General features: G+C 42.6%; 1 protein-coding gene and 1 long non-coding RNA gene across 2 annotated transcripts in view; one reads left to right on the forward strand and one right to left on the reverse strand.

Annotated features, from left to right (window-relative positions):
* MYO3B (myosin IIIB) overlaps positions 1–9,840 on the reverse strand; it is a gene marked incomplete at its 5' end in the record, with an annotated part of 536,872 nt that overhangs the window by 501,718 nt on the left and 25,314 nt on the right. The gene's annotated exons all lie outside the window — the stretch shown is intronic.
* The window catches only part of LOC106736141 (uncharacterized), a 16,776-nt gene that overhangs the window by 724 nt on the left and 6,212 nt on the right, over positions 1–9,840 (forward strand). The gene's annotated exons all lie outside the window — the stretch shown is intronic.

Here is a 9,840-nt window from a genome sequence, read left to right on the forward strand (position 1 = left end):
AAAAAAAAAAAAAAACCAAAAAAAAAAAAAAAAAAAACCCTTTCCAAAAAAAAAAAAAAAAAAAAAAGAATGCCTGCATGAGATCTAAACACTGCACAGCCGTAAAATATGATGCGCAGCAAGGCTGACCCCCATGGAGGTCCACAGTTCAGGTTGAAGACCACCCTGAGAGTGCTGGGTACACATGCAATGCCTGGAACTAGAGGTAGATTGCAACATCAAGAACTGTTGGGGAATAAACTTTTAAAGTTTATTACAAAAAAATTTTATATGTTTAGATTGTTGGACAGCCTTTGGTTCCTCTGCACTCTGGGAGAAGATGACCTCACAGCAAAGAACTCTGACTCAGTTGTTGTCATGCTCCACTAGGAAAGAAGAGAGCAAAGGCAAGTGCGTGCACTGCCTTGGAACCAGGTTTCCCAGGGTCTGTAAATCAATCAAAGTAGTAGAGAGAGAAGTTGAGATTGTTTTGACACACACCTAGGACCCCAAACACCTCATCGTCTCACTTCCTTTCACTTCACCTCCACCATCCCGAGAAGGAGACAGGCACATGGCAAGTGTGTATACTTGAGCCTTCACCTCCAGCCTTTGCTTCAATCATAGGAGTGTGAACGTTGTTGGCAGCAGTAGGGTTGGGTAGGATAGAATAGGTGTGGGAGAGAGCTCAAAGGAAGTCTTCTAGAACTTGGAGAGGGATTTAATATGAGAGAACAGGAAGAGCATTACATCAAGGAAGACTGATTTTTTTTAAAGAGGTTTTTCACTATAGGGCGCATGCGCTCACCAGACAGAGAGAGACAGAGAGACAGAAAGCGAGAAATCACCCCCCAGGGGGGATGGTCACGCCGCAATCCCTTCTCCTCCATTCTCCTCTCGGGATCTTGGGCACGCACGCACACGCGCCCGGCGTGAGTTTTAAGCCACCGGGTCCGGGACGCGAACCACGGATGACTATGTGGGAGTCCAGCGACATAGCCATTACACTAACTGCTGGTCCCAAGGAAGACTCATATTTTGATCCTGGGAGAATCATGACCAGGAGAATGATGGTGCTATTTACAAAATGAAGGTGATTATAAGCCAGTTTGCTAAGCAGTATAACAAATTTGAATTGGGTATGAGCTCCACTCCTAACAAGGTACAAAGAAATTTCATATGCTTCCAGAACTTCTCTTAATCTGTAACATGGCAAATGAATGACCTCTACCATCCCTTCCAGGTCTAATATTGTATGATTTCAAGATTTCCAAATAAGTGATCTTGTACCTTGAAGTATATTAGAAAGTATCTTAAACTGAGAAGCGAACACCCCCATGAAAATTAGCTGGAACAAGCAGTAGATTGTTTTGGGGGGTATGAACAAGATGGCTGAAACCTTGAGGGGATTTTATTGTCAATATTTTATAGAAGGTCTTAAGGTTTATGAAAACAATGTGATAATGCCTCTGTTAAGGAAGATGAGCTCCGGCGATAAAGCAATTGTTTAGATGCTGGTTAATGGAGCAAGTCCAAGTTTGAACTTTGAAATGCAAACTTATGACCTTCTGGTACACTTAGACTACCTCGCTGCTTTTTTTCAGAAGGGGAAAACACTAATGCCAGGATTACTAGCAATATTCATGCACTGGTGGCCTTAGTGCCCAAAGCTGATAGCTATTTTACCCAGAGGTGGGTTTGAGCCTCCCGACATGGCCATTACCACTTGGCTATCAAAAATTGTTCTTCCTGGAGGGGACTGAGGAAGAGAAATGAGTTCTCACTAAGGGTTTAACTCAGTCTCTGGAGAAAGACTATCAGTCAGCTTTCTTTGATTGCCAGAGCAGTTCTCTTCAGCCTTCTTCAGGCTAATGAGTTGCACAGTTCCAGATGCCTTAAACTCAGCCCCAGTTGCTCTCTCCTGCCCACAGGAAAGCACCCCTCCTTTCTCTTGCAGAAGTTTATGGGTGAAACCACATCTATGACTTAATAACACAACGATGGGACACATAGCATCTCTTCATCCTTCCCTGGGCACGGTCAGCTGAGTTCTGTTACAGATGGCAGACCTTTTCCTCAGCACCAGCTGGGGAAATGCAGAGAGAAAAAAATTACTGTCAGCAGGTCTTAGATGGAGAGACTTGGATCTCTAGCTGATGCAAGAAAATCCCAGAGCTTAGCAAATTCATTTGGGTTTTGCCACCTTCTAGATAGGGGATTTTGGCAAATGTTTAATCTTCCTACACTGCTTCTTCTCATGCAAAGCCAGCAACTACTTTCTCATAGCCCTCATCTGAAGAACTGCCTCTGAAAATACTGGTTACTGGGACCAGGAGGTGGTGTAGCAGTTATGCCTCTGGACTCCCACACAGCCGACCACTGTTCGAGTCCCAGACCCAGTGGCTTAACACTCACACTGGGCATATGTGTGTGTGTGTGTGTGTGTGTGTGCCCAAGATCCCAGAAGGAGAGTGAAGGAGGACTCTGGCATGGCCATTCCTTCTGGGGAATGATTTCTCACTTTCCCTCTCACTGTATTTTTCTCTCTCTCTCTCTCTCTCTGGGGAGCACACGTTCCCTAAGGCAAAAACCTCTTAAAAAAAGAAAATGCTGGTTATTCAGCTTTTTCTATGGCACCAAAATGTTAACAGTAGATATCACTGGGTCATTGACATATGGATCATTTTTTTATTTTATTTACTTACTTCTTTAAGACCTTTTGCATTTTCCAGAATGCCTATAGGGAACATAAATGATTTGTTCCTCTCTCTTTTTTTTAAGAATTGTTTTTATTTAACTTTATTTATTTATTTATTTTTATTTGACCAGAGAGAGAGAGAGAGAGAAAGTAAGAAAGCAAGCCTCCAGGTCTGGGACTCGAACTGCAGTTGGTCATGTGGGAGTCCGGTGCCCCTAGCCACCATGCTACCTGCCAGCCCACCTTTTTTTTATTTTTTAAGAGAGATTTTTGCTATAGGGTGTATGTATTCGTTGGTGAGACAGAGAGACAGAAAGTGAGAATCACTCCCCTGGGGAGATCACCAACCCACAATCCCTTCTCCTCCATTCTCTTTTCAGGATCTTTGGCATACACACACACCCAAACACACACACACACACATACACACTAGCCCAGTGTGAATTTTAAGCCACCAGGTTTGGGACTCAGACCACAGTCGACTACATGGGAGTCCAGCAACACAACCATTACACCATTTGCTGGTCCCAAGGGAACATAAATTATTTCTACCATAGAAAGAGCCAAGATTTTCTGTTTGTTTTATTTGTTTCAAAACATAAATACTGAAAATTTTCCTTAACTTTTTTTAGAATTATTTATTTTTATTTGTTATTATCATTATTAATTTAACCAGAGAAAGAGAAAGAAGGAGAGAAAGCAAGTGAGGAAGCAAGTCACAGGTCCAGGATCTGACCTGTGGTAGGCCATGTGTGAGTCCAGCATCTCAACCACTGCACCACCTGCCAGCCCCAATTTGTCTTTACTTTTAAAGGTGTGTTGTTGACTGTTGAGATTCTTTAAAAAAAAAAAAAAATTTATGTATTCATTCACTTATTTTAATTTGACCAGAGAAAGGCAGAGAGAGAGAGAGAGGAAAAGAGAGAAAGCAAGCCACCAGGTCCAGGACTTGAAATATGGTTGGCCATGTGGGAGTGTCCAGCACCTTAACCACCACGCCACCTGCTGGTCCCGACTGTTGAGATTCTTTACTAAGTTGACAGGTTAAAGGTGGTGTTTTAGTTATAAAACTAGGTCCCCATGAGACTAATACAAGAATGAATCTCACGCCATGATCCATGAGATGCCCCCATGATCTTAGTTTCATTTCATTCTAGACAAGAATTGGGCTTTTTGATAAGGCTCCCAAAATAGGAGTGAGACCCTCCTCCTGCCTCTTGCAGAAAGACTTGGGTTATAAAAACCTGAGAGAACAGCTTCCCTTCATCTCAAGGTCTTCATTATCTGAAAAGAACATCTTTGTTAGAGAAGATGTAAAGGGGATAAAAATAATCACCATATGAATTCCTGGATTCAGAAAACCTAGACTGCTCCACCAAGATATTTAGCTTAAACCATTTATCAAATTATATATCAAAGAGCTGCTAGGATGAAATCCCTTCCAAAAGTATGATTCTAATCAATGCCTTCAAGCAAATCATGTGATAGAATATTTTGCTTTCATAAAAAATAATTTACTAAACTTAAAAAACTATAGGTATTATTCAGAATATTTTATTTTTCCACAATATTTCAAAATGTAATTAGGTTTGCCTTATATGCTCTGATTTCTCACCCTATTAGAATCAATCATGCAATCCAAAATTATAACCAAAGGTCGAGATTAAAATTTCACTCAAGTACACAGACAAAATGCTGTTATCTCAAGAGCTAAATTCAGCTAAATAAGACGCTAGGCAAATAGACCTAAAGCTATTAATCCTTGGCTGACCTTGAGCCCCAAAATGCAGGCAACAGACTGGCAAATAAGATGGGCTGAAAGCTAGGAAGGTAAACAGGATTCTTAATTTTGCTTACACAATTCACGCAGCATAATTGATAAGGCTATTGATTATAAAGATTTTTAAAATACAACTTCTTCTGGGGAATTGGAAATTGCAGTTATAAATATTCGCATGGCAAATATTTTTCATCATTTTGCCATATAGACATTTCAAGGTGTTACAAGCTATGACTGAATAAAGAAATGAATTCTCTTCCTTAGGGTGAATATACCTCAGGAGAGGATATATTTAATGTCTTTGTTTTTATTTTTGTTTTTGTTTTGTGTGCAAAAGTGATGTGGACTAGATGAATTAGAATCGACGTGGTGGTTTGTTCTTGGTGGTGTTGGTTCTTTCATAAAAGTCACACTAAGGCTAAGAATAAATCTATATTTTGTGCACTGAAAAAATTGTCAGGAATCATTTAAATCAGACCATTCTTATAAACTTCAGAAAGGTCTCTAATTAAAATGTGATGTGTTATAAGTCTTTTCCCAGGGCTGTAATTCAGTTTAAAACTTTAGAGAAGTAAAATCAGATCCAAATTAAAAATGTACAGGGCACGCATACTTGCACACCACCATTGGTAGAGGGTAGGGGGGACTTGTCTGCGTTTTAGGCCAGCACACAACACTGATTTTTCACCTAAATTCCCTGACATCCGGGAAACACATCACTGATCATTATCATTATTTGGATGGTAACAGATATCTCCTACAAACAGAAAATTGGCATGCTCAACTTTTGTATGTGTTCTTAGCACTCCAGAAGGCTTCTGAAGGAGCACAGTTGCTTGGGGGCCCAAGTGTAATCCCACTGCTGTCCCCTGCCCCAGAAGCTTGCTCATTCAACCTTCTTATTGCACAGAAGAGGGAACCGAGTTCCCTGAAGTCCTTAGTTGACTTGTGTGAAGTCACACAGCTGGTCCATGGCTAAAACAGGAACGAACTCCAGGGCCCCTCATTACCATCCGAGTGAGTCATCTCCTAGGGATTTTATTTTATTTTTCAGAGACTCCCTGTCTCAATCCTTCTGCATCAGCCTTCCTGCTGGGACTACAGTCATGTGCCACTGTGCCTTTAGGTTAGATTGGAAACCAAATCCGATCTTCCATGTATTCCCAGTTTATGTAGAACATGTCCCCAACCTGGGGCCCCTAGGAATTCTTATAATATGGAGAATGTTCAAGAGCGTCTATCTCTGGTAAACTGCAGCCACAGTAACTCCCACACTGTGAGCACATGGACACATCATGTACGTGTTAGCAGATGGGCTTCCTGCCGCTTCTCACTGCTCTGTCCCCTCACGCTGCCCCTTTCCTTCCCAGTCAGGGCTCTCCTTTCAAGAGGACAGTTAACGAGCACAATGTGGCAGAGCTCTGCAGTTTAGACCATTTCACTACTTGTTAATTTGTGGATTATTACCTCAGGTCAAGGTACAGAATCAGAAAGGTTGAGAAACTTGCCCAGGGTCACACAGCTAGGCAACAGAACTGAAGAACGACCACACAGTAAGAAACTAAGGAGGGAAATGATGTTTTTCTATAAACTCAATGATGCATCTGAAAAACAGGAAGAGAAGCAAATCAAACATGATATCTGAAAGTTCCTCACCTGGGTATATCCTTCATCTGCAAGCAGTCTCTGGTTTCTGTCCTCACCCAGGCTGATACTACCACACAATACAAGGTGCCCTTGGGAATGACATACATTCCTACCAGAGAGTGATGCTGTTTAACTTTCACCAAAAAAAAAAAAAAAAAAAAAAAGTGTAGAAAATACCCAGGACATGACAGAGGACTACAAATACTAGTATTCAACTCCCATCCGTTCCTGCTTCAACCCACCCCAGGTCTCCTCAGGGCCCCATTTCAAATGCTTTCTTTTCACAGCTCAAGTTCCAGCAGACAAGGAAGCAAATGCAGTTTGACTTGGGCGTGGTTTCTCTTCATGGGAATGGCCATGTTGCAACCCCTTCTCCATCATTGTCCTCTTGGGATTTCAAACACACATGCACGTGCCCAGCATGAGTCTGAAGCCTCTGGGTCTGGGATTCAAACTGTGGCTGACACATGGGAGTCCAGCAATGTAACCATTACGCCATCTGCTGGTCCCTCATTTTGTCTTTTGAAGGAGTTTTTTCCCCTCTTCCATTTTACTAGTCAGAAATATTCTGTCGTTTGCTTGAAGTTAATGGTTAAATAGATAACCAGATATCTACAATTTGCACCCAGATCTGAATCCAAAATTTTTTGCCCAAACTGAAGCTCAAGTTCCAGCAGACAAGGAAGCAAATGCAGTTTGACTTGGGCGTAGTTTCTCTTCATGGGTGGAGCCTCAGTGTACTAAAGAGGGCAGTGGGGACCTTAGCAGGCAGGCAGCCACAGGTAATTCAGGACTCAGCTCCTGAAGAGCTGACCTAGCTGTGACATTCCTTCAGCAAATAGCTCTGCCCCTGTGAAAACCAAATCAGTTCTTTGGAGGAGGACAAACGAAATAGCAGATGCCTTGCCCATTCTCAGCTCCCCAGAAGGGTGGGAGGATAGCCTGAAAAGTTCCTATGCTATGGAAGGCTGTTTCTTTGGCAATTCCTGCTTAGCTTTCAGTGAAGGGGAGATGAGGCCTCTGCTCAGAGCCTCATGTGCTTCTGCACATCTGGGAACTGCAGCCTTCAAATGGGGTCCTATACTTAGACCCGCCAGGAAGAAGGTGATGACACATTGCCACCTCCTCCAGGGCCAGCCCCCCACCTCCACATTGACATATGACATATGACTCAACTTCCCTGCAGAGCTCCAGCTGAGAGGGAGCTATTGCTGGCACTGAGGCAGAAACTTAGGGCTATGCCCAGTTATTTCACCCTTGCCCCAGGCCCTTCACCCACCAGAGTCCTGAGCACTCAGGCTGTGGGAATGCCAGCAGAGTCACCCCAGAATAAGAAGGAAGGAATCTGTTTCTTAGAGTCTGACACAAGAAATCTAGAGGAAATGAGGGAACTGCAAAAGCCTGCAGAATCCGAGATGGGTATTTCGAGGGAAGGCACACATGTCTTCTGAACAGTGATCTTAAGTTCTGAACCTCTCACTTGAATTTCCTGCACCCCCAAAACTTGCATTCTTCACAGCGATCGACTGGCAGACAGTGTCCCAAGAAACCTCAGTCTTTTAAAAAGATGACCAGGTAGAATGAACCCTAAAGCCCATGCAGCCCTTTTCAGTTCACCTGAGCCATGGAAAATGAGCTGAAAAGGGCTTTCCCCCTAAAAATTGCAAACATTCTCCATGAAATAGAAAGAACTTACTACCTAAGCCAATCTCTTCTTTCTACACATGAGAGTAAGTTAGGCAACATATGAGGTGAGGGTGGGGGCAATATATGTCACCATTTTTAAAAGCATTCAGCATTACTGTTACTGCCCAAAACACTTTTGGTACATAATTTCATTTTTATAAGAGATGTTTTTGCTATAGGGTGTATGCACTCACCAGAAAGACAGAGAGACAGTAAGTGAGAAATCAGCCCCAGGCGGAATGGCCATGTCGCAACCCCTTCTCCATCATTGTCCTCTTGGGATTTCAAGCACACATGCACGTGTCCAGCATGAGTCTGAAGCCTCTGGGTCTGGGATTCAAACTGTGGCTGGCACATGGGAGTCCAGCAATGTAACCATTACGCCATCTGCTGGTCCCTCATTTTGTCTTTTGAAGGAGTTTGTTCTCCTCTTCCATTTTACTAGTCAGAAATACTCTGTCGTTTGCTTGAAGTTAATGGTTAAATAGATAACCAGATATCTACAATTTGCACCCAGATCTGAATCCAAATTTTTTTGCCCAAACTGAAGCCATATTGAAATAATTGAACCACAATCATTTTTTAAAGAATGACTGGCAGAAATAAAACTAAAATTCAAATCTCCTAAATTCGATCCTGAAAAATTTTATTTTATTTTTTCCAGATCTCTCTGCATGAATTACATTGTCCTCTACTGTCATGTTGAAATGTCACATTTTCCTCTACATACTAGGAGGGATAATTCTTATCTAAAATAATATTTGAAGTTTTGTTTGTTTGCAGTCTTGGTTAAGAGTGGGCATTTTGGGGAACCAGCAGTTAGCGTAATGGCTATGTCGCTGGACTTCCATGTAGTCGACCGCGATTTGCGTCCCGGACTCGGTGGCTTAAAACTCACGCCGGGCGTGTGTGCGTGTGTGCCCAAGATCCTGAGAGGAGAATGTAGGAGAAGGGATTGCGGCGTGACCATCCCCCCTGGGGGGTGACTTCTCGCTTTCTGTCTCTATGTCTCTGTCTGTCTGGCGAGCGCACGCGCTCTATGGCAAAAATCTCTCTCTCAAAAAAAAAAAAAGAAAAAAAAAAAGAGTGGGCATTTTGGAGTCCCGTCTCAGAGCTCACATCCTGGGGGCATCAGGCTGGTGCTGTGGCATGGCAGTAATGGACTGCACTAGAGAAGCCAGATCCCACATGGCGACTGCAGTTTGAATCCTCAGCCCAGTCAGCCTGGCATGCACGAGTGCCCAACATCCTACTGGCTGCAGGACTAGGGGAAGGGAATGACGATGTGATCGGACCCTGTGGAGGGTGCTCATCTCGCTCTTGCTCTCCCTCTCTCTCTCACCCCCATGTGCATGCACATGCTCTCCATCATAAATAAAGGGGAATTTTTTTTTTTAAGTTCTAGTGTCATCACTTAATAACTTGTCCAAGACCAAGTTGTGATCTATGACTTATTATTTTTTTAATTTAAAACAATAAACTAGTAATAGCACTGATTCTAGGAGGTTATTGTAAGAATTATAAATGAAGGGGCAAGACCATGTGTAGTGGTTAGGGTGAATCCCACATGGCCAACCACAGTTTGAGTCCCAGACCTGTTGGCTTGAAAAACACACCAGGCATGTGTGCGTGCATGCTTAACATCCCACGAGGAGAATGGAGGAGAAGCGATTGTGGCCTGGCCATCTTTCCATCTCACTCCCTCCACCCTCTCTCTTCAGTGAACACGTGTCCTATGGCAAAAAATAAATAAATAAGAAAGAAAGAATTATAAACGAGTTAGTATATATAAAGCACTTGGTAGGGCACATAGTAAGCACTAAATAAATGCTAACTCTTCTTTGGGAACCAAACACATTACCTAGAGCTTAGAAAACAAATTGATAATAATGACCATAATAATAATATTTTAGCCCTATAGTGGTTTACGGTTTTCTCAGCTCTTTGACACGAAGTATCTCATTTGTCATCTCTAGTCCTGGCAGTGCCAAACAAAATAGCATTATCATATCATTTAGCTAGGAATGGCATAATTAATAGAAGCAGGAAT

The sequence above is a fragment of the Tupaia chinensis genome, unplaced genomic scaffold (genome assembly GCF_000334495.1).
Source record: "Tupaia chinensis unplaced genomic scaffold, TupChi_1.0 Scaffold000056_1, whole genome shotgun sequence".
NCBI lineage: Eukaryota > Metazoa > Chordata > Mammalia > Scandentia > Tupaiidae > Tupaia > Tupaia belangeri.